A 19,845-nucleotide genomic window follows, 5' to 3' on the forward strand; every position below is an offset into this window, starting at 1 on the left:
CACCGGTGACACACTGCTTCCCATCTAAAGGAGAACACCGATGACACACTGCTTCCCATCTAAAGGAGATCACCGATGACACACTGCTTCCCATCTAAAGGAGAACACCGGTGACACACTGCTTCCCATCTAAAGGAGAACACCGGCGACACACTGCTTCCTATCTAAAGGAGAACACTGGTGGCACACTGCTTCCCATCTAAAGGAGAACACCGGCAACACACTGCTTCCCATCTAAAGGAGAACACCGGTGGCACACTGCTTCCCATCTAAATGAGAACACCGGTGGCACACTGCTTCCCATTTAAAGGAGAACACTGGTGACACACTGCTTCCCATCTAAAGGAGAACACCGGCGACACACTGCTTCCCATCTAAAGGAGAACACCGGTGGCACACTGATTCCCATCTAAAGGAGAACACCGGTGACACACTGATTCCCATCTAAAGGAGAACACCGGTGGCACACTGCTTCCAATCTAAAGGAGAACACCGGCGACACACTGCTTCCCATCTAAATGAGAGCACCGGTGACACACTGCTTCCCATCTAAAGGAGAACACCGATGACACACTGCTTCCCATCTAAAGGAGAACACCGATGACACACTGCTTCCCATCTAAAGGAGAACACCGGCGACACACTGCTTCCCATCTAAAGGAGAACACCGATGACACACTGCTTCCCATCTAAAGGAGAACACCGGTGGCACACTGCTTCCCATCTAAAGGAGAACACCGGTGGCACACTGCTTCCCATCTAAAGGAGAACACCTGTGGCACACTGCTTCCCATCTAAAGAAGCACACCGGTGACACACTGCTTCCCATCTAAAGGAGAACACCGGTGGCACACTGCTTCCCATCTAAAGGAGAACACCGGCGACACACTGCTTCCCATCTAAGTGAGAACACCGGTGGCACACTGCTTCCCATCTAAAGGAGAACACCGATGACACACTGCTTCCCATCTAAAGGAGAACACCGATGACACACGGCTTCCCATCTAAAGGAGAACACCGGCGACACACTGCTTCCCATCTAAAGGAGAACACTGGTGGCACACTGCTTCCCATCTAAAGGAGAACACCGGTGCCAAACTGCTTCCCATCTAAAGGAGAACACCGGCGACACACTGCTTCCCATCTAAATGAGGTCACCGGTGGCACACTGCTTCCCATCTAAAGGAGAACACCAGCGACACACTGCTTCCCATCTAAAGGAGAACACCGGCGACACACTGCTTCCTATCTAAAGGAGAACACCGGTGGCACACTGCTTCCCATCTAAAGGAGAACACCGGTGACACACTGCTTCCCATCTAAAGGAGAACACCGGTGGCACACTGCTTCCCATCTAAAGGAGAACCCCGGTGACACACTGCTTCCCATCTAAAGGAGAACACCGGTGACACACTGCTACCCATCTAAAGGAGAACACCGGTGACACACTGCTTCCCATCTAAAGGAGAACACCGGTGACACACTGCTTCCTATCTAAAGGAGAACACCGATGACACACTGCTTCCCATCTAAAGGAGAACACCAGCGACACACTGCTTCCCATCTAAAGGAGAACACCGGCGACACACTGCTTCCTATCTAAAGGAGAACACCGGTGGCACACTGCTTCCCATCTAAAGGAGAACACCGGTGACACACTGCTTCCCATCTAAAGGAGAACACCGGTGACACACTGCTTCCTATCTAAAGGAGAACACCGATGACACACTGCTTCCCATCTAAATGAGAACACTGGTGACACACTGCTTCCCATCTAAAGGAGAACACCGGTGGCACACTGCTTCCCATCTAACGGAGCCCACCGGTGACACACTGCTTCCCATCTAAAGGAGCACACCGGTGGCACACTGCTTCCCATCTAAAGGAGAACACCGGTGACACACTGCTTCCCATCTAAAGGAGAACACCTGTGGCACACTGCTTCCCATCTAAAGGAGAACACCGGTGGCACACTGCTTCCCATCTAAAGGAGAACACCTGTGGCACACTGCTTCCCATCTAAAGGAGCACACCGGTGACACACTGCTTCCCATCTAAAGGAGAACACCGGTGACACACTGCTTCCCATCTAAAGGAGAACACCGGTGACACACTGCTTCCCATCTAAAGGAAAACACCGGTGACACACTGCTTTCCATCTAAAGGAGAACACCGCTGGCATACTGCTTCCCATCTAAAGGTGAACACCGGTGACACACTGCTTCCCATCTAAAGGAGAACACTGCTGGCACACTGCTTCCCATCTAAAGGAGAACACCTGTGGCACACTGCTTCCCATCTAAAGGAGAACACCGGTGACACACTGCTTCCCATCTAAAGGAGAGCACCGGTGGCACACTGCTTCCCATCTAAAGGAGAACACCGATGGCACACTGCTTCTCATCTAAAGGAGAACACCGGTGGCATACTGCTTCCCATCTAAAGGAGAACACCGGTGGCACACTGCTTCCCATCTAAAGGAGAGCACCGGTGGCACACTGCTTCCCATCTAAAGGAGAACACCGGTGGCACACTGCTTCCTATCTAAAGGAGAACACCGGTGACACACAGCTTCCCATCTAAAGGAGAACACCGGTGGCACACTGCTTCCCATCTAAAGGAGAACACCGGTGACACACTGCTTCACATCTAAAGGAGAACACCGGTGACACACTGCTTCACATCTAAAGGAGAACACCGGGGGCACACTGCTTCCCATCTAAAGGAGAACACCGGTGGCACACTGCTTCGCATCTAAAGGAGCACACCGGTGACACACTGCTTCCTATCTAAAGGAAAACACCGGTGGCACACTGCTTCCCATATAAAGGAGAACACCGGTGACACACTGCTTCCCATCTAAAGGAGAACACCGGCGACACACTGCTTCCCATCTAAAGGAGAACACCGCTGACACACTGCTTCCCATCTAAAGGAAAACACCGGTGACACACTGCTTCCCATCCAAAGGAGAACACCGGTGGCACACTGCTTCCCATCTAAAGGAGAACACCGAAAACACACTGCTTCCCATCTAAAGGAGAACACAGGTGACACACTGCTTCCCATCTAAAGGAGAACACCCTTTGGCACACTGCTTCCCATCTAAAGGAGAACACAGGTGACATACTGCTTCCCATCTAAAGGAGAACACCGAAAACACACTGCTTCCCATCTAAATGAGGTCACCGGTGGCACACTGCTTCCCATCTAAAGGAGAACACCGAAGACACACTGCTTCCCATCTAAAGGAGAACACCGAAAACACACTGCTTCCCATCTAAAGGAGAACACAGGTGACACACTGCTTCCCATCTAAAGGAGAACACCCTTTGGCACACTGCTTCCCATCTAAAGGAGAACACCGATGACTCACTGCTTCCTATCTACAGGAGCACACACATCAATGTTTTCATATCTTCAGCTCCCGATCACATGACATGCATTCAGTGCCAGTGGTATGCAGCATAGAGCATGCGTCTGTGAGGTGAACACAGACATGACCTGAAGCAGCGCTGGAGCAGGGAAATATTGGACTGCTCCACTTCACAACTCTGCAGAAGGGGGAGGAGTAGGCCCATATATCCCCCCACCCCCTCTCTCCATGGTCTTTATACTTACGCCACTTAGTTTGAGATTGTTCAATAAATGTTATATTTTAAACAATTTGGCCTGCCACTTAGACTATGTTTTAGATTTTGGCCCCTTGTGTGATTGAGTTTGACACCCCTGCAGTAGGCAGTAACTATCTGACAGATCTGACGGGTTTTGAACTAGTCTATCTCCTAGTGGGGCATTCTCAGTATTTCCTTTATTCTTTATAAAAGCACTGCCTGGAAAAGCTCTATGAAAAAGATGCCTGCTGGCCTACCGACATGCTTGCACTTTGTTTGCATATTGTTTTGGCAGTAAGTACTTTTGAAAATAAAGAAACCCCTAAAAATCACCCATGAGGAGATGGACTAGTCCAAAACCTGTCAGATTTTAACAAACTATTGTAAGTGACAGCGCCGTAGGAAAACAGCAATTTAAAGTGTGTTTTGCTGTGGAACAAATCAACATTTTATACAAATGCATTTGAATTAAACAATTTTTGCAATAGTGGTCCTCTAAGTCATAGTTCCCCAACCCTGTCTTCAAGGCCCACCAACAGAACATGGTTTGCAGGAAACTACAAACATTCACAGGTGAGGTAATTAGTGTCTCAGCAGAGCTGATTAACTACCTCTGTGTATTTCCACAAAACATGCACTGTTGGTGGGTCTTGAGGACAGGAGGGGGGAACACTGCGTGATCTTTATAAGCAAAGCACACATTGAGAATCTAGGTTGTAAACAATAACAAGAAAGGAATCCACCCCAGAAAGTTTGTACCCAAGAAAGCATTACACTCTAATTCTGTGTTGTGTAACTAACAAGTGTCACACAGGCACCTTGTATTTGTATGCTTTATTTTCAATCATCATGAATGAACACAAGATCTGTGACCTTTATCATTTATTATTAATTTCAGTCACACAGAACAATGCAAACAAAGACTTGCAGACTGGATTCGGCAAAGCATATACCGACTTTAAAGGTCTCTGGTTAAAAACAAATATTAGCAAAGTTGAAAAACAGTTATTTTTAAGCAAATATATTTACGGTAACAAAGACATTTAATAAAACAGCAAAAAAAGCTATAGCGACATAATCCAAAGCAACCAATCTCTATACTACATTTTTTAATAAAAGGGCTCTTACACTGGTTGCTGTGGGTTGGTACCCATAGCTGTGCTATACACAATACTAGTAAATATAAGAAAGTGCCTAGAAAACAGTACGCTTGGTAAATTAGAAGATATTACAACTTAAAGCATCAAAACTGCTTATAATTCCAATCTACTTTGTAAATATTGGCCATTATTAACAGATTCTGACAAGCACGGCCTCGCTGATATGAATACTATGCACATCTTTATACAGTCTCTCAATATTCCAGGACATGATATGATAGATATTCAGAAGCACAGGATATACATATTGCATGGCTAACCCTATTTTCAATGCAGCTTAGGCATACACAATGCAGAAGATAGCAAAATGCATGCAGACAGAACGGATGTGGACTGCTCTATACCAAATCATTTACACCTTAGCATTTTCATTTTGCTATATTGTTTTCCTTAGTTAATCTCTTTGCCAGTATATACAGTACATTGAGCCCTGATATACTATTTGAATATGAACATTTCGATGTATATCTTGTATAATACAACCAATCATGATTTTTCTATAGATTCCTATTAACCTCTCTACATTATATGAGAGATAAAGGCCCTCTTGCAAGCTGCTGATTCAGCAGGCGGGTCTGTCTCTGTCTGCACCTTAACCAGTCCTGCAACACACAGATGATGCAGCGGAAAAAAAACACACCAGGAAAACAAACAAAAAAAACAAAAATGCAAACAATGGTGACAGGGCAATTGTCAAACAAGGCTCCCTCCCTGCCAATACTATGGCTTTACCCCAATACTGGTAGTGTCTGAGATACACAGCCCAAAGGTTAACCATCCATCTGCAAAAATGATAGCAGCAGCGAATTGGTTATGACAATGCAGAATGATAAATGGATCTCCTAACCCTGTGGTGTATTTCCCTCTGGAAATACAGCACGGTAATGCACGAAGCTGCTGAATAAGCTGTCATTCCATCTTCACAAAGAGGGCCTTGAACTGTCCATTGTTTAAAGGCAAATACCTTTTCATTAGTTTTGCTAATTGACTGTAGCAGTGATAGGTTGACTGGTCTGTACAAGGCAGCAGTAGCAAACCATCATCCATGCAGCTACACAGATCTATTTCATTTCAGCACTGGCATAATAAATACCTCTTTATCCGGATGCTGCAGAAGGACGGAGAAGCAGGAACAAAAGCACAAATCAAGCAGGAACTGGAGGAGAGAAAAAACACAAGGGATGGGGAGACAAGAGGATGCGGAGGTTAGGTTTTTCTATGAAAGCACCGGAGGAAGATGCATTGCCTGTGCCGAGAGGAGCTCTTAAGGCAGCAGCAAGGGGGATTTAACACACCTTATGTTGCCTGGCACTGCAGCATAATGCTCTTTGTTTTAATTCAGCTGATGCTTAGGAAGAAGGTACAGGCAGAACTGGTTAATAGGCTGCTGTGAAATGCACAGAGCACTTTATTCACTCCCTCTCTGCCTAGGACTGTCACCCACCAGCCTGTCTCTGAGAAGCCTGCAGTGGCACTGAGGAGAGGGGGTGAGGAGAGAAGGGGGGAGGGAGAGAGAAAAGGAGGGGGTTGGGGAGAGAAGTAGAAAGAGTGGAAGGAAAAAAAAGGATGAAAAATATTTTGGTGGAGGCGGAGGTAACGCGAGAAGGGAGGGGAGGAATAGACGGTAGATGAGCAGGTGGTGAGAAGGGAGGAAGATGATCGAAACAAAGAATAGGAAATGGAAACGGGGAAACAAGGTGGCTCAAGAATGAGGCAAGATAGAAATGGAAGGTTAATCAATGCAGAGCAAATAAAATGCAGACATCTATGAACAGGGAGAGAGCTTTCCACTAGAAGCTTCTAGAAAGAAGAGGCGCGTCATCCTTCTTTCTCAATGAGAAGCTGCCCTGGTGACAACAGGGAGGCTTGTCACTGGATTTCAGCATCAGCCACCTGACAGGCATCCTGACTGCCAGCCATAGTTCAGGATAACAGCATTAGAGTGAACAGAGGTTTGAAATATCTTCCCCAAGATTACCAACACAGTAAAATTATTTATTATCACTTTGTCACTCAGTACTGATTTCATTTCAGCTGCACCTGACACCTACATACTCCCTGGAGGCAGCCATTTTGTAGGCTGAGCCAATATTCATGAGAATTCAACATGTCACTGCTCATAAACTTGGTGATGTCACACAGGTGAGTGCTTTGTGTGCTAGTCATGCAGAGCAACCTTGGTGCACCTTACCATGCAGATTCTTTTGAGGGAATGTGAGGTACAGCAAACAAAGGGAAGTATAACAGCAATTTAGTGTTCAGAAAATACTTTTTTTGTGTGTATTTTAGACACTGTTCTGCAACTATAGTGTGTATGTCAGTACATACATTTATAGTGTTTTTTAGGTGTTTTAGTGAACTACAAAATCAAATTTATCAATATAAAAAGAGCATTTTAAAATGATGTATATAATTATAGCTCTCTGCATGACAAATCAATTTTTGGCCCCAGAGCTATATCCAAAAGACAGATGAGCTGCCTCCAAAAAAAACCTGTTTGTCCTATAAAGTAATCCTGTATGGAATCATTCCCCAACTTTTGTTGAGGCTGCATATGATGCACATCCTCAGCAGCACTGGGAGCTGCTGAACTTTTTGGCTTCTAAGTCTAGACACTCCACCTTTCACAACTGCCATACCCCCTCCACAGCTGTCATGTCCCCCCTTGTCCACAGTATGCTTCTTCCCACCAGTATCGTGCCTCTTCTTTTATGTCATCTCCTGGCCACATCATAGACTGACCTCAGCCTCATTACAGTGACCAAACAACGGCCACCTCAGTAAGGGTTACAGGCCACATTGGCAGAGTGTTGTAAAATGCTGGGTACCTGCTGGGGCTTAGTAGAGCCCTTTTAGCAAAGGCAGCAAAATTGCTATATTAACATTAAACCAAACTCACTGAGGAATTGGAAAGCTCAGGATCAGAGCTGACTTCGCTCTTAGTTACACCTTCAAATAACTGGTTCACAGTCCTGGAACTCCCGCAGGAAGAATATCCCTGGCGTTGCCGGTGCTACACCTCACTCAGGTCACCCCCCTGAGTAAAGACGTACAGTATCAGTGAAGAGGCGGCACACAAATGGCTTGCTATTTAAAGCATATATTGGTGGTGAAGCAGCACTACATGTTACAAACCTTCACGGTCCTTCATCAGGTGTAAAATGAATCCCAACACCACACCTACATTATAATGGCATAGAGCCCCCCCCCCTTTAAACAAAGGGCGTGGTAATCACTACCTAAACATAGACCACTCCTTACTACCATAATTGCACATATATCCCAACCCCCTTACTAAATACATCACCAAATATAAATATCTATTCAAATCATTACACAATCACTTATTCATAAATTATTCATTACACTAACGGCATTCCTCTCAGGGCTACCACTATAATAAATATTGCAACTGATCGTACTCCTAGGGCACTCCACCAGGGCTACCCATAAACATCGACCTAAAACAAGAAAGGTGAATCGTGTAACAATAATCACTGACCACTATATCATATTGCTTACAATTACCATCACTAAATAGTACAAATTTACAAAAGACATTTCAGGCCATAGCACCATTAAATTTTCTATGGAAACATCTAGAGAGATAGTTAATTTCCTGGATGTTACCATTTTCAAACAGGGTAAAGGTCTAGGCACCAGGTTGTTTAAGAAACCGACAGATAGGAATAACCTACTTAGAAAGGATAGTTATCATCATCCCCACACCACGAGAGCAATACCTAACGGCCAATTTATAAGAGTAAAAAGGATATGCTCCACATCAGAGGAATATGCCCGGGCTGGATTGGACTTGGTGGACAAGTTTGTTGCCAAGGGTTACCCACGAGATAAATTAGCCCAAATCCAAGAAGAGGTCAACCAGTTGGATAGAGTAGACCTATTTAGGGGTAGTAATAGGACTAGGGGTGGGGGAAAGTGGATACCCTTTGTAATGCAATTTGGAAAAAATACCCCATTAGTTAAAAAAACTGTTAGAAAGTTTTGGCCTGTACCCAGTAGCGATCAGGGGGTAGGGAGTCTTTTTCATAATGAACCCCTGTTTGCTCTAAAAAGAGGAAAGACTATTTTAAATACGGTCAGGAAAGTAGATACAGCTGTTGGCCCAGTGAGACAGAGCTTTCGAAAGAATGGTACGTTTGCCTGCTGTAGTTGCAATATACAGTGGAGGAAATTATTATTTGACCCCTCACTGATTTTGTAAGTTTGTCCAATGACAAAGAAATGAAAAGTCTCAGAACAGTATTATTTCAATGGTAGGTTTATTTTAACAGTGGCAGATAGCACATCAAAAGGAAAATCGAAAAAATAACCTTAAATAAAAGATAGCAACTGATTTGCATTTCATTGAGTGAAATACGTTTTTGAACCCCTACCAACCATTAAGAGTTCTGGCTCCCACAGAGTGGTTAGACACTTCTACTCAATTAGTCACCCTCATTAAGGACACCTGTCTTAACTAGTCACCTGTATAAAAGACACCTGTCCTCAGAATCAATCAATCAAGCAGACTCCAAACTCTCCAACATGGGAAAAACCAAAGAGCTGTCCAAGGATGTCAGAGACAAAATTGTAGACCTGCACAAGGCTGGAATGGGCTACAAAAGCATTAGCAAGAAGCTGGGAGAGAAGGTGACAACTGTTGGTGCGATTGTTCGAAAATGGAAGGAGCACAAAATGACCATCAACCGACCTCGCTCTGGGGCTCCACGCAAGATCTCACCTCGTGGGGTGTCAATGGTTCTGAGAAAGGTGAAAAAGCATCCTAGAACTACACGGGAGGAGTTAGTGAATGACCTCAAATTAGCAGGGACCACAGTCACCAAGAAAACCATTGGAAACACATTACACCGCAGTGGATTAAAATTCTGCAGGGCTCGCAAGGTCCCCCTGCTCAAGAAGGCACATGTGCAGGCCCGTCTGAAGTTTGCCAATGAACACCTGAATGATTCTGTGAGTGACTGGGAGAAGGTGCTGTGGTCTGATGAGACCAAAATAGAGCTCTTTGGCATTAACTCAACTCGCTGTGTTTGGAGGAAGAAAAATGCTGCCTATGACCCCCAAAACACCGTCCCCACCGTCAAGCATGGGGGTGGAAACATTTTGCTTTGGGGGTGTTTTTCTGCTAAGGGCACACGACAACTTAACCACTTAAAGAGACTCCGTAACAAAAATTGCATCCTGTTTTTTATCATCCTACAAGTTCCAAAAGCTATTCTAATGTGTTCTGGCTTACTGCAGCATGTTCTACTATCACCATCTCTGTAATAAATCAACTTATCTCTCTCTTGTCAGACTTGTCAGCCTGTGTCTGGAAGGCTGCCAAGTTCTTCAGTGTTGTGGTTCTGTGATGCATCTCCCCCCTCCAGACCCCTCTCTGCACACTGCATGTGTATTATTTAGATTAGGGAAGCTTCTCTCTTCTCTCTTATCTTTTACAAGCTGGATAAATCCTCCTCTGAGCTGGCTGGGCTTTCACATACTGAGGAATTACATACAGGCAGAGCTGTCTGCACTCTGCAGGAAGAAACAGCCTGACACTTCAGTGGAAGATAGCTGCAGGGGGAAAGAAACACACAAATGATCTCTTGAGATTCAAAAGGAAGGGTGTATACAGCCTGCTTGTGTATGAATGTATTTTCTATGTGTGGACATACTGTACATCAACCTACTTCCTGTTTTGGTGGCCATTTTGTTTGTTTATAAACAAACTTTTTAAAACTGTTTTTAACCACTTTTAATGCGGCGGGGAGCGGCGAAATTGTGACAGAGGGTAATAGGAGATGTCCCCTAACGCACTGGTATGTTTACTTTTGTGCGATTTTAACAATACAGATTCTCTTTAAGGACTGCAGTCATAAAACCCCTTAAAGAGACACTGAAGCGAAAAAAAAAATATGATATAATGAATTGGTTGTGTACTATGAATAATTACTAGAAGATTAGCAGCAAAGAAAATAGTCTCATATTTTTATTTTCAGGTATATAGTGTGTTTTCTAACATTGCATCATTCTATAATATGTGCAGATTACACAACACTCAGCATTCAAAATGATTCTTTCAGAGCAGTCTGAACTAATGACCTCTCCTCTGGCAAATAAAAAGAAAACTGTTCACTTACAGTTGAGATAATAAAAGTCAGAAGACAGCCCTCTCCAGGACTTTGAAAGTCGTAGAGATTAATGGCTTTTTTGCATAGAGATAACAACTGGAGTTTTTTTCACGCTTCCTGTACTGGAAACAATTACACTGATGTATCTGATCTTAATGTTTTATTTCTTAGCTGTGCTACACATACAAATCATAATATCATAATTTTTTTTTCGCTTCAGTGTCTCTTTAAGGACCAGAGCCTTTTTTTCCATTCAGACCACTGCAGCTTTAACGGTTTATTGCTCGGTCATACAACCTACCACCTAAATGAATTTTACCTCCTTTTCTTGTCACTAATACAGCTTTCTTTTGGTGCGATTTGATTGCTGCTGTGAGTTTTACTTTTTATTATATTCATCAAAAAAGACATGAATTTTGTCAAAAAAAATGACTTTTTTTACTTTCTGTGCTGACATTTTTCAAATAAAGTAAAATTTCCTATACATTTGAGCGCGAAAGTTATTCTGCTACATGTCTTTGATAAAAAAAAACCCATTAAGTGTATATTTATTGGTTTGGGTAAAAGTTATAGCGTTTACAAACTATGGTGCAAAAAGTGAATTTTCCCATTTTGAAGCATCTCCGAATTTTTTGACCCCCTGTCATGTTTCATGAGGTGCTAAAATTCCAGGATAGTATAAATACCCCCCAAATGACCCCATTTTGGAAAGAAGACATCCCAAAGTATTCACTGAGAGGCATGGTGAGTTCATAGAAGATTTTATTTTTTGTCACAAGTTAGCGGAAAATGACACTTTGTGACAAAAAAAAAGGAAAAAAAAAGTTTCCATTTCTTCTAACTTGCGACCAAAAAAAATTAAATCTGCCACGGACTCACCATGCCCCTCTCTGAATACCTTGAAGTGTCTACTTTCCAAAATGGGGTCATTTGTGGGGTGTGTTTACTGTCCTGGAATTTTGGGGGGTGCTAAATTGTAAGCACCCCTGTAAAGCCTAAAGGTGCTCATTGGACTTAGGGCCCCTTAGCGCAGTTAGGCTGCAAAAAAGTGCCACACATGTGGTATTGCCGTACTCAGGAGAAGTAGTATAATGTGTTTTGGGGTGTATTTTTACACATACCCATGCTGGGTGGGAGAAATATCTCTGTAAATGACAATGTTTTGATTTGTTTTACACACAATTGTCCATTTACAGAGATATTTCTCCCACTCAGCATGGGTATGTGTAAAAATACACCCCAAAACACATTATACTACTTCTCCTGAGTATGGCGATACCACATGTGTGGCACTTTTTTGCACCCTAACTGCGCTAAGGGGCCCAAAGTCCAATGAGTACCTTTAGGATTTCACAGGTCATTTTGCGACATTTGGTTTCAAGACTATTCCTCATGGTTTAGGGCCCCTAAAATGTCAGGGCAGTATAGGAACCCTACAAATGACCACATTTTAGAAAGAAGACACCCCAAGGTATTCCGTTAGGAGTATGGTGAGTTCATAGAAGATTTTATTTTTTGTCACAAGTAAGCGGAAATTGATTTTAATTGTTTTTTTTTTCACAAAGTGTCATTTTCCGCTAACTTGTGACAAAAAATAAAATCTTCTATGAACTCACCATACTCCTAACGGAATACCTTGGGGTGTCTTCTTTCTAAAATGGGGTCATTTGTAGGGTTCCTATACTGCCCTGGCATTTTAGGGGCCCTAAACCGTTTGGAGTAGTCTTGAAACCAAATGTTGCAAAATGACCTGTGAAATCCTAAAGGTACTCATTGGACTTTGGGCCCCTTAGCGCAGTTAGGGTGCAAAAAAGTGCCACACATGTGGTATCGCCATACTCAGGAGAAGTAGTATAATGTGTTTTGGGGTGTATTTTTACACATACCTATGCTGAGTGGGAGAAATATCTCTGTAAATGGACAATTGTGTGTAAAAAGAATCAAAAAATTGTCATTTACAGAGATATTTCTCCCACCCAGCATGGGTATGTGTAAAAATACACCCCAAAACACATTATAATACTTCTCCTGAGTAGGGCGATACCACATGTGTGGCACTTTTTTGCAACCTAGGTGCGCTAAGGGGCCTAACATCCTATTCACAGGTCATTTTGAGACATTTGGATTCTAGACTACTCCTCACGGTTTAGGGCCCCTAAAATGCCAGGGCAGTATAGGAACCCCACAAGTGACCCCATTTTAGAAAGAAGACACCCCAAGGTATTCTGTTAGGAGTATGGTGAGTTCATAGAAGATTTTTTTTTGTCACAAGTTAGCGGAAATTGACACTTTGTGAAAAAAAAACCAATATAAATAAAGTTCCGCTAACTTGTGACAAAAAATAAAATCTTCTATGAACTCACCATACTCCTAACGGAATACCTTGGGGTGTCTTCTTTCTAAAATGGGGTCACTTGAATGGTTCCTATACTGCCCTGGCATTTTAGGGGCCCTAAACCGTGAGGAGTAGTCTTGAACCCAAATGTCGCAAAATGACCTGTGAAATCCTAAAGGTACTCATTGGACTTTGGGCCCTTTAGCGCAGTTAGGCTGCAAAAAAGTGCCACACATGTGGTACTGCCGTGCTCAGAAGAAGTAGTATAATGTGTTTTGTGGTGTATTTTTACATATACCTATGCTGGGTGGGAGAAATATCTCTGTAAATGACATATATTAGATTTTTTTTACACACAATTGTCCATTTACAGAGATATTTCTCCCACCCAGCATGGGTATGTGTAAAAATACACCCCAAAACACATTATACTACTTCTCCTGAGTACGGCGATATGACATGTGTGACACTTTTTGCAGCCTAGGTGCTCTAAGGGGCCCAACGTCCTATTCACAGGTCATTTTGAGGCATTTGTTTTCTAGACTACTCCTCACGGTTTAGGGACCCTAAAATGCCAGGGCAGTATAGGAACGCCACAAGTGACCCCATTTTAGAAAGAAGACACCCCAAGGTATTCCGTTAGGTGTATGGTGAGTTCATAGAAGATCTTATTTTTTGTCACAAGTTAGTGAAAAATGAAACTTTGTGAAAAAACAAAAAAAATCAATTTCCGCTAACTTTTGACAAAAAATAAAAATCTTCTATGAACGCTTCATACATCTAACAGAATACCTTGGGGTGTCTTTTTTCTAAAAAGGGGTCACTTGTGGAGTTCCTATACTGCCCTGGCATTTTACGGGCCCAAAACCGTGAGTAGTCTGGAAACCAAATGTCTCAAAATGACTGTTCAGGGGTATAAGCATCTGCAAATTTTGATGGCAGGTGGTCTATGAGGGGGCGAATTTTGTGGAACCGGTCATAAGCAGGGTGGCCTCTTACATGACAGGTTGTATTGGGCCTGATCTGATGGATAGGAGTGCTAGGGGGGGGTGACAGGAGGTGATTGATGGGTGTCTCAGAGGGTGGTTAGAGGGGAAAATAGATGCAATCAATGCACTGGGGAGGTGATCGGAAGGGGGTCTGAGGGGGATCTGAGGGTTTGGCCGAGTGATCAGGAGCCCACACGGGGCAAATTAGAGCCTGATTTGATGGGTAGGTGTGTTAGGGGGTGACAGGTGGTGACAGGAGGTGATTGATGGGTGTCTCAAGGTGTGATTAGTGGGGGGAATAGATGCAAGCAATGCACTGGCGAGGTGATCAGGGCTGGGGTCTGAGGGCATTCTGAGGGTGTGGGCGGGTGATTGGGTGCCCTAGGGGCAGATAGGGGTCTAATCTGATGGGTAGCAGTGACGGGCTGATTGATGGGTGATCAGTGGGTGATTAGATGGCAGAACAGATGTAAACAATGCACTTTGGAGGTGATCTGATGTCGGATCTGCGGGCGATCTATTGGTGTGGGTGGGTGATCAGATTGCCCGCAAGGGGCAGGTTAGGGGCTGATTGATGGGTGGCAGTGACAGGGGGTGATTGATGGGTGGCAGTGACAGGGGTTGATTGATGGGTGATTGATAGGTGATTGACAGGTGATCAGTGGGTTATTACAGGGAAGAACAGATGTAAATATTGCACTGGCGAATTGATAAGGGGGGGTCTGAGGGCAATCTGAGCGTGTGGGGCAGGTGATTTGGTGCCCGCAAGGGGCAGATTAGGGTCTATTCTGATGGGTAACAGTGACAGGTGGTGATAGGGGGTGATTGATGGGTAATTAGTGGGTGTTTACAGGAGAGAATAGATGTAAACACTGCACTTGGGAGGTGATCTGACGTCGGATCTGCGGGCGATCTATTGGTGTGGGTGGGTGATCAGATTGCCCGCAAGGGGCAGGTTAGGAGCTGATTGATGGGTGGCAGTGACAGGGGGTGATTGATGGGTGGCAGTGACAGGGGTTGATTGATGGGTGATTGATAGGTGATTGACAGGTGATCAGTGGGTTATTACAGGGAAGAACAGATGTAAATATTGCACTGGCGAATTGATAAGGGGGGGGGGGGGGTCTGAGGGCAATCTGAGCGTGTGGGGCTAGTGATTTGGTGCCCGCAAGGGGCAGATTAGGGTCTATTCTGATGGGTAACAGTGACAGGTGGTGATAGGGGGTAATTGATAGGTAATTAGTGGGTGTTTACAGGAGAGAATAGATGTAAACACTGCACTTGGGAGGTGATCTGACGTCGGATCTGCGGGCGATCTATTGGTGTGGGTGGGTGATCAGATTGCCTGCAAGGGGCAGGTTAGGAGCTGATTGATGGGTGGCAGTGACAGGGGGTGATTGATGGGTGGCAGTGACAGGGGGTGATTGACAGGTGATCAGTGGGTTATTACAGGGAAGAACGGATGTAAATAATGCATTGGCGAATTGATAAGGGGGGGTCTGAGGGCAATCTGAGCGTGTGGGCGGGTGATTGGGTGCCCGCAAGGGGCAGATTAGGGTCTAATCTGATGGGTGGTGATAGGGGGTGATTGATGGGTGATTGATGGGTAATTAGTGGGTGTTTAGAGGAGAGAAGAGATGTAAACACTGCACTTGGGAGGTGATCTGATGTCGGATCTGCGGGCGATCTATTGGTGTGGGTGGGCGATCAGATTGCCCGCAAGGGGCAGATTAGGGGCTGATTGATGGGTGGCAGTGACAGGGGGTGATTGATGGGTGATTGACAGGTGATTGACAGGTGATCAGGGAGGATAGATGCATACAGTACACAGGGGGGGGGGGGGTCTGGGGAGAATCTGAGGGGTGGGGGGTTGATCAGGAGTACCCAGGGGGCAGTTTAGGGACTAAAAAAAAAAATAGCGTTGATAGATAGTGTCAGGGAGTGATTGATGGGTGATTAGGGGGGTGATTGTGTGCAAACAGTGGTCTGGGGGGTGGGCAGGGGGGGGGGGGGTCTGAGGGGTGCTGTGGGCGATCAGGGGGCAGGAGGGAGCAGATCAGTGTGTTTGGGTGCAGACTAGGGTGGCTGCAGCCTGCCCTGGTGGTCCCTCGGACACTGGGACCACCAGGGCAGGAGGCAGCCTGTATAATACACTTTGTAAACATTACAAAGCGTATTATACGCTTCCTATCCGGCGATCGTCGGGTCAACAACCCGCCGGCGCTTCCGATTGGCCGGCGGGTTGACGTCGCGGGTGGGCGGAGCCTATTGCCGGTGGATGCGCGCGCATCCCAGCGCGCGATCCCCAGCAAAACAGTGCCCCAGGACCTGACGCCATTCTGCGTTACGTGGTCCTGGGGCTGCCACTTTGCCACCGCCAATATGAAGTAGGCGGTCGGCAAGTGGTTAATCGCATTAACGGGAAAATGGACGGAGCCATGTATCGTGAAATCCTGAACGACAACCTCCTTCCCTCTGCCAGGAAACTGAAAATGGGTCGTGGATGGGTGTTCCAGCACGACAATGACCCAAAACATACAGCAAAGGCAACAAAGGAGTGGCTCAAGAAGAAGCACATTAAGCTGAGGAGACCGGGCACTGTCCTGTTGTTGCATTTATTTGCTGCTTGCAGCCAGATGACATATGGTATTGAATATTAAAAACATCAAACCTGTCAGCAGTCTTGCATCATGTATCAAAGATACATCCAGTGAGGCTTGCGGGGGGGGTGTGGTGACCAGGGGGTGATGGATGTGCACAACAGCTGTTTCGCGCTCTGTAGCGCTTGCTCACGTGCGTATCCGGGCAAATGACGGCGCTTCTGAGTCTCGGATATCTTGACCCGAGGCTCCGCCCACAGCGCGCGTCATTGGTCCGTAGGTGAGGTTGTGGAAAGTGCTTCCTGTTTAGGATGTGAGAGGACTCCAGTACTGGCGGAAGTGACTGACAGAGGGTCCATGCGGGCGCCATTACTGGCAAAATTGTGCATTACAATTTTGCCAGTAATGGCGCCCGCATGGACCCTCTGTCGGGCACTTCCGCCAGTACTGGAGTCCTCTCACATCCTAAACAGGAAGCACTTTCCACAACTTCACCTACGGACCAATGACGCGCGCTGTGGGCGGAGCCTCGGGTCAAGATATCCGAGACTCAGAAGTGCCGTCATTTGCCCGGATACGCACGTGAGCAAGCGCTACAGAGCGCGAAACGGCTGTTGTGCACATCCATCACCCCCTGGTCACCACACCCCCCCCCCCCGCAAGCCTCACTGGATGTATCTTTGCTATATGATGCAAGACTGCTGACAGGTTTGATGTTTTTAATATTCAATACCATATGTCATCTGGCTGCAAGCAGCAAATAAATGCAACAACAGGACAGTGCCCGGTCTCCTCATCTTTATGTATTTTTGCAACATTGAAAACTTTCTTCTGTGTTTTTTCAACTGTGAGCATGTCACTGTGCATAATATGTTGCGGCCAGACAAGTGAGGACTTGTGTATGTTACAGCAGAGTGGGCGTCGCTCACCCTCATTTTTGCCGGGTGCCCAGCTTCCTCCTTTTTTCGATTTTTTCTCAGAAGCACATTAAGGTCATGGAGTGGCCTAGTCAGTCTCCGGACCTTAATCCAATAGAAAACCTATGGAGGGAGCTCAAGCTCAGAGTTGCACAGAGACAGCCTCGAAACCTTAGGGATTTAGAGATGATCTGCAAAGAGGAGTGGACCAACATTCCTCCTAAAATGTGTGCAAACTTGGTCATCAATTACAAGAAACGTTTGACCTCTGTGCTTGCAAACAAGGGTTATTTCACTCAATGAAATGCAAATCAGTTGCTATCTTTTATTTAAGGTTATTTTTTCGATTTTCCTTTTGATGTGCCTTCTGCCACTGTTAAAATAAACCTACCATTGAAATGATACTGTTCTGAGACTTTTCATTTCTTTGTCATTGGACAAACTTACAAAATCAGTGAGGGGTCAAATAATTATTTCCTCCACTGTATGTTCAGCAATTATAGGAGGCAATTCCATTTCTCATCCACATACTGGAAATAAAGTGACGATTAAAGGGAGATTTAACTGTGCTACTACACACGTGGTTTATGGTTTGAAATGCCCATGTGGCATGATGTATGTTGGCATGACCACACAGGCAGTACGTGTGCGAATTCAGGAACACAGGCGTTTTATTAGCAGGTTTCTGGAAGGAAAAGAGAACTATGAGACCTCCGTGTCTAGACATTTTCGTGATGCGAGACATAGGCCCTCACAGTTAAGATCAAGGCCGGGCCGAGGCATAGGCTGGAGAGGCTCCAGCCTCAGGGCGCAGTGTAGGAGGGGGCGCAGAATTCATTCAGCTGTCATTCCTAATTGTGTTTGAAGCAGAAAGAAATAAGAAAAGGGGATACATGGCAGTGACTGCAAGCCAGATAACTAGATATTAAGGTGTTGGGGAGGTTGTGGGCCCTGTGGCGCCTCTAATAGCAATCAGTGTTTGATGGCTCGGGTGGCAGGGATGGAGGGGCGCACTTTGGTGTCTCAGCCTTGGGTGCTGGAGGACCTTGTCCCAGCTCTGGTTAAGATGGTTAGTCTTGGATGCTCTGGATGTACAAGTATGTAGCGGTGACAGAGAAAAATTATTACTCCAGAAAGAAGCACGCTGGATCAGTTATTTGGCTGTAGCATATCGACCTAGAGGGATGAACGAGCATGTGCAATGGAAATGTTTTTTTGTAATGATGAACGAGCATGTGCAATGAAATGTCTTTTGTAAATTTGTACTATTTAGTGATGGTAATTTTAAGCAATATGATATAGTGGTCAGTGATTATTGTTACATGATTCACCTTTCATGTTTTAGGTCGATGTTTATGGGTAGCCCTGGTGGAGTGCCCTAGGAGTACGGTCAGTTGCAATATTTATTATAGTGGTAGCCCTGGGAGGAATGCCGTTAGTATAATGAATAATTTATGAATAAGTGATTTTGTAATGATTTGAATAGATATTTATATTTGGTGATGTATTTAGTAAGGGGGTTGGGATATATGTGCAATTATGGTAGTAAGGAGTGGCCTATGTTTAGGTAGTGATTACCACACCCTTCGTTTAAGGGGTGTGGTCTCTATGCCATTATAAATGTAGGTGTGGTGTTGGGATTCATTTTACACCTGATAAAAAACCGTGAAGGTTCGTAACATGTAGTTCTGCTTAGTTACACCTTGCCTTATTATATTTGCTCTGATCTCTGGAATTGCTGAAAATCTGGACCCTCAATTTGCACTGTAGGTAACATTTGGTTAAATAGTTTTTTTATTCCATGCCTTGTTTATGTTACCTAATTTTGCTTCAGACCAAATTTGATGGGTACATTTAACCACTTGCCGACCGCGCACTCATAACGCGCGTCGGCAAAGTGGTAGCTGCAGGACCAGCGACGCAGTATTGCGTCGCCAGCTGCAGGCTAATTAATCAGGAAGCAGCCGCTCGCGCGAGCAGCTGCTTCCTGTCAATTCACGGCGGGGGGCTCCGTGAATAGCCTGCGGGCCGCCGATGGCGGCTCGCAGGCTAAATGTAAACACAAGCGGAAATAATCCGCTTTGTTTACATTGTAC

General features: G+C 45.1%; 1 protein-coding gene across 7 annotated transcripts in view; it reads right to left on the reverse strand.

The window, feature by feature from the left end:
- Positions 1-19,845, reverse strand: part of MAP2 (microtubule associated protein 2) — a 468,156-nt gene that overhangs the window by 198,169 nt on the left and 250,142 nt on the right. For 5 of the 7 annotated variants that reach the window (XM_068245205.1, XM_068245199.1, XM_068245201.1 and 2 more), the window contains one exon: positions 5,868-5,930. The exons of 1 other annotated variant lie outside the window; for it this stretch is intronic. The gene's annotated coding sequence lies outside the window, so the exon portion shown is untranslated. Of the gene's footprint in view, positions 1-5,867; positions 5,931-6,069; positions 6,216-19,845 lie in introns of those variants that run through there. One more of the 7 variants, XM_068245202.1, reaches the window with a different exon arrangement.

The sequence above is a fragment of the Hyperolius riggenbachi genome, chromosome 7 (assembly GCF_040937935.1).
Source record: "Hyperolius riggenbachi isolate aHypRig1 chromosome 7, aHypRig1.pri, whole genome shotgun sequence".
Lineage (NCBI taxonomy): Eukaryota > Metazoa > Chordata > Amphibia > Anura > Hyperoliidae > Hyperolius > Hyperolius riggenbachi.